This window comes from Gekko japonicus, unplaced genomic scaffold, assembly GCF_001447785.1.
Source record: "Gekko japonicus isolate JY-2015 unplaced genomic scaffold, Gekko_japonicus_V1.1 scaffold1821, whole genome shotgun sequence".
Classification (NCBI taxonomy): domain Eukaryota; kingdom Metazoa; phylum Chordata; class Lepidosauria; order Squamata; family Gekkonidae; genus Gekko; species Gekko japonicus.
Genome location: NW_015169227.1, coordinates 317059 through 322406, shown reverse-complemented (window position 1 = coordinate 322406; position 5348 = coordinate 317059). Strand labels below are relative to the sequence as shown.

Below are 5348 nucleotides of genomic sequence, written 5' to 3'. Positions count from 1 at the left end.
GGGGGGGGGCAGGACCTCTTTTAGTCCACTTTGGGGGGGTTTAAGTGAAATATGAGAACCAGCATTACAGGTCAAGTATAACAGAGAAGGATCACTGTCAGAACTCTGCCTAACCTAACAAACAGGAAGCTGCTTAATGTATACTCAATAAGAAGTTGTCACTAATTGTGGCTGCGGTCACACACACACTAAATAATCCACTTTCAGTGCACTTTCCAACTGGATTTTACTGTGTGAACTGGCAAAATCCAATTTGAAAGTGGATTGAAAGTGGATTATTTAGTGCGTATGACCAGATCCTGTGGCTCTCTGATTAGTGTACCATATGTTACTCTTGTTTTTAAATACTTATTTGTCTCATTTATATGCTGCACATTTAGGGGTACCCTTTAAGAAGTCACGTGCTGGGTTAACTACTTGGAACAGTACATTAAAAAGGACAGAACACAATTTTACCCTAAACAGACAATAGGTTACAGAATAGTAACACAGCACTAACAGCAGTGTTTCAGTGCCTAAGGCAAAAGGCAAGGCACTCTTCAAAATATGCCTAAGCCAAAAGGCAAGGCAACATCAGACTTTCAATCATATTAACCTGTGGAATCCAACTACCTCTCTGTCACACTCTGCCCAGAGGCACTGCGCCCGGTGTGAAGCCAGATCCAGGCCGGGGGCAAGCGAGGGGCTGCAGCTTCTGGGCAGCAGCAGGAGGAGGAAGCGGCGCCGGCAAGAGCAAGAAAGTGAAGTGCCCTACCAGCGGAGGGGCAGCCCAGGCTGGGCGCGCCCCGGGATCGACATGACCACGGAAACGTCTTCGGACAGCGCTGGCTCTTCAGCTTTGAAATGGAGATGAGCACTGCAACCCTAGAGTCGGATTTGATGGGCTTTTGAGCAAGGGAACCTTTACCTTTAAGACCTACTTTAAGGATCAAGCCACAAAATATTACGTAGGTAGGAACATCCGCATGATCAGCTTGAAATCCAGAATTTTGCATGGGACACAGTTCCAGTGGAGTGAAAAATGCAGAGAGAACCATTTCTTCAAATAACAAGAGGGATTTTCAGAGTGCCAAATTCTATGCCAGAAAAAGTCCTGTCTCTACTGTTACAAGAGTCATACCATAAACATAAATATATTCCTTGTCACAGGAGGGAACAATTAAAAGAAAAAATTACCGCAGTATACTTCAACTGTAAAATTAATCCAGTGTGAAATAGGCTTTCTAATACAACTTGGCAAATGTATGTGTAGAGTAGACTCTGATAAGGGATGATTGCCCCCCCCCCCAACTGTGAATTTGTCAGACAGGCAGAAACTGAATGCACGTTCAGGTTCCTATCATAGGTGAGAAGGGAAATCTGGTTTTTTCTATTACAGGTGCATAACTGCCTGTAGTGCATTGCTGTGCAAATGAGTAGGAAGGGCGCATGAGCAACTTCCTTCCTGAACTACACCAAGCCTAATTTGGTCATGGTGCTTCGAGGCACATGGGTTTGATAGGCCAAACAAGCCCCACTTGACTTGATGGTATTCTTTTCCTCTTGCTTCCAGGAGCTCCACAGTGTCCTTCCAGGCTGCTCCACAGGATTCACAAAGAGCTTTTGGTCTCTGGAACTCCCACATGCCGCACATTTTTCATCGCACACAAGCCGGGTGTCAGCAGCACAATAAGAGAGCCCGTCTCGGGTACTTGCAGAGGAGGAGAACAGGGCGGAGACGTGTGAACTGCTGGCATGGAAACAATTAAGAGGGGCGCACGGAGAGACGCGGCAGAGCGACCTGCTGCCAGCAAGCACCGCAGCCCGTTTGGAATCCCGATTGTTTGGATGAAAGTCTCATTCATGTCAGCCAGGCGTACCTCTTAAGCAGCCGTGCCTTGCAATGCAGGCGGCTGGGAGATTTATTGGGCAACGTTGAGTCCCCAGAAACCTTTTTTAATGCTAGGGAGATCATAATGGGAAGCCATAATGCAATGCGAAATTACCTAGGGCAAACGCTTCCCCGGTCCACTAATAGCAAAGGATTGCCGTAGAAAGGGGCTCAAAAAAGATCTTTTAAAAAAAGAAAAGAAAAAGGCACAAGCTCCACACGGATTAATTTACAGCACACTACTGGGGCTTCCCTATTCCCGACCGCGTGCAATGTCACATGGAGCCTGGTGCGGAAGTCCCGGATTTTAACTCCCTCCGTGTGCATGAGAGCCATGGGAGAGTCCCTCCACCCCCTCCAAAGGAGACACCGGCTTGCATCGAAGAGCCTCACAGCCCTCATCAGACTTACAGTCGGTGTCTCCTTGCCCTTCCCCGCCACCGATCCGGGTGGCCAAGCCCTCGTCAGACCTTCCCGCTTGCCCGAGCCGCCCCCTCGGCCACCCTCGTGGCTCATCCCTGTCTGCCGGGCGCTCGGGAGCGCCGTCAACTCACCTCTCTTTGCTTTGGCAGGATGGACGGCTGGCAAGGTAGCCGCTCTCAGGCGCAAAGTCCAGGAAGAAGTGCGGCAGGGAGGGAGTGTCAGAAGGCGGGGAGCCGCTGCAACGGTGGGGGGGGGGATCGAATGAAAGGAGGAAGGAGAGACCTGTTGGCCGGAGGGGAGTTGGATTCGCCTTTGCGGTGTTTTCTGAAAAAGGCGCTCACGCCGTTTCTACACGCCACTTGAGAAAACGGCGTGAACGCCTTTTTCTGACCTACGTCGCCTAAGGGGTGCGTATTTACTGCTCGAGGATTGTAGTCTCAAAAGGGTGACCGGCAGGGTGATCAGATCAAAACGCACGACAGGAACTGTGGTGTCGTCGCCTCAACAGCAGCCCTTTCCCCCCAAATAGGTAGTTTGCACCTTGAGCTATCTTTTGATGTACACATGCATCATGATGCCCAATAAAACTGTTGGTGTTTAAGATGTCACAGGACTCTTGCTTGTACACGCATGCAGAGGAAGAGGAGTTGGTTTTTATACCCTACAATCCCCTAACCTAAGGCAGCTCTGCCATTCAGCAAAAGAAGCACGTGCTTAGGGCACCAAAGGAAGGGGGGTGCCACAGAGGGGTTTTTTTTGCCTATACTGCTTACTGCTATTTAGTGTTAATTTTTAAAGTTTATATTTATTATAGTTGTGGTAGATGGCCTGGAAGATAACTGAAATTTCACCTTCAGCACTTTTTGATCCTTAATGTCCTGTCAGCTAAGCAATGGAAGCAAGCCCACAGCCAGAAAATTTTATTGGGGGGGGGATGAGTACAGTTATGGTGAACATATCATTATTTATTATGAATCAGCTATGATGTAGTGCAAAGTCTCTACAAGGGATCATTCTACAAAGAAGGTTAAATGACAGATTCAGGTGGGTAGCCATGTTGGTCTGAAGCAGCAGAACAAATACCTATATAATACCTATATTATGGACCGGTAATTTCCATTTCTGTCTCTAATTGGCCCTTCCTGGCAACTAACTCCCCCCTTTCTATATGTAATGGTTGAGGAAATTCTGTTTCGCTGAAGCACACTGAAGTAGTGTGCTTACACAGGAAAGCTTATACCTTGAATAAAACTATGTTGGTCCTAAAGGTGCCACTGAACTCAAACTTTGTTCTTTTTTTTCTTTTTTATGACTGCTGCCTGTAGCTGCATGATGACAGGCTGTGAAGCGTTTCCATCTGTCTCCTTTGCCTCGGTGCTCAGAAAGTAACACTCCCATAGAAGAGCAGCACTCCCTTCCTTCCAACACAGACTGTCTACCTGGGTATGGATGGCATTCTCTCTGAATTCTCCATAGAAGCAGGAGTCCCTGCTGGGTAGGAAGAGCAAGATTCAAGTCCAGTAGTACCTTAAAGACCAACAAGATTTCCAGGGTTATATAATAACCTTATTATCCCTCTTTGATCCTTGAATCTGTTAAACATCTTCATTATGCTGTGAGATAATTTACTGCTCGCCCTCTACATGTACGTATGGACTGGTAATTTCCATCTTTTGTTTCTGTCTCTAATTGGCCCTTCCTGGCAACTAACTCACCCCTTTCTATATGTAATGGTTGAGGAAATTCTGTTTCGCTGAAGCACACTGAAGAAGTGTGCTTACACACGAAAGCTTATACCTTGAATAAAACTATGTTGGTCCTAAAGGTGCCACTGAACTCAAACTTTGTTCTGATAATCCAATTTGTTTAAAACCAAATTATCCCTGTCTCCCAGTGGCCACCTACTTTATTTGGTAGTAGAGAGACGGAGGAGGAGAAGGGGGGGGGTCCCGTCCTATCCCCACATGTGCAGAGGTGCCAAGCATATCCAGGAGGCATCTCCTGTGTGGCATCTGCTCCACAGCAGGCACCTTGCCCTCCACTGGGTCTGACTCCAGAGGAAGCTGGCTCGGGCCCAATGTCCCCACTCACCTCGGTGAAGAAGGGCTTAATCACGGCAGCAGCCTCTCCAGGGTTGCTCACGCTCTCACTCTGGCCGCAGCACATGTGACCCTGGCCAGGCTTTGTCCCTCTGCGGTGGCTGCACCTCCAGCCCGCCTCCCCTGCTTCTCCCTTGTGCTCATGAGCAATGCTCCCTCTAAGCAGTAGAGTCTTGTGAGCAAAAATTCTGCTTTTTGCGCTACTGGCATTAAAGTTGTGAGTGAACAATTTGGCTACTGCATAAATTAGTTTGCTCTGGAGCCATGCTTCCTGAGTGAAGACAAAAATGTGTGAGCCAGAGGCTAAAAAACTGTGAGCTAGCTCACGCTAACTCAACTTAGAGGGAACACTGCTCACAAGGCTCCAGCTTGGCTCATTCCTCACTGGGAAACAAAGGAGGGGGGGAGGAAAACAAAAAAGGCATGATTGAGGAGGCAGGGCACATTCGGGAGAGGGCATCGCCCTTGGGGGCCCCCTTGTGGCTATGGGCCTGAATGGGAGGGCCAAGGGGCACCATTGTTGGGCTGTGTTTGGGGCATCAGTTGACCTTAATCCAGCCCTGCCCTAAGGAGTCTCAAAGTGTTTACAATCACCTTCCCTTCCTCTCCCCACATTCCATAGAAGTTGTTCTCTCTAAACACAAAGGGCCTTTTCAGATACATAGAATCATAGAATGTTGGAAGGGACCGTGCAGGACATCTAGTCCACCCTGCAGGAGCATAGCCTAAAGATAGCCCTACAACATACCTGAAAGATGGTCATCCAGCCTCCGCTTGAAAACGTCCAGTGAAGGAACATCCACCACCTCCCGAGGCAGTCTGTTCCACTGCTCAACCACTCTTACAGTTAGGAAGTTTCTCCTGATATTTAGCTGGTATCGACTCCCTTGTAATTTCCACCCATTAGATCTAGTCTTGCAATCCGGAGCAAGAGAGAATAGATCTGCTCCATCTTC

The 5348-nt window shown here is 48.2% G+C and overlaps 1 protein-coding gene across 1 annotated transcript in view; it reads right to left on the bottom strand.

Moving 5' to 3' along the window:
- The window catches only part of ABRACL (ABRA C-terminal like), an 8669-nt gene extending 6169 nt beyond the window's left edge, over positions 1–2500 (bottom strand). Inside the window, exon 1 of the mRNA XM_015416435.1 lies at positions 2425–2500. The gene's annotated coding sequence lies outside the window, so the exon portion shown is untranslated. The remainder of the gene's footprint in view (positions 1–2424) is intronic.
- Between the last annotated feature and the right edge of the window lie 2848 nt (positions 2501–5348).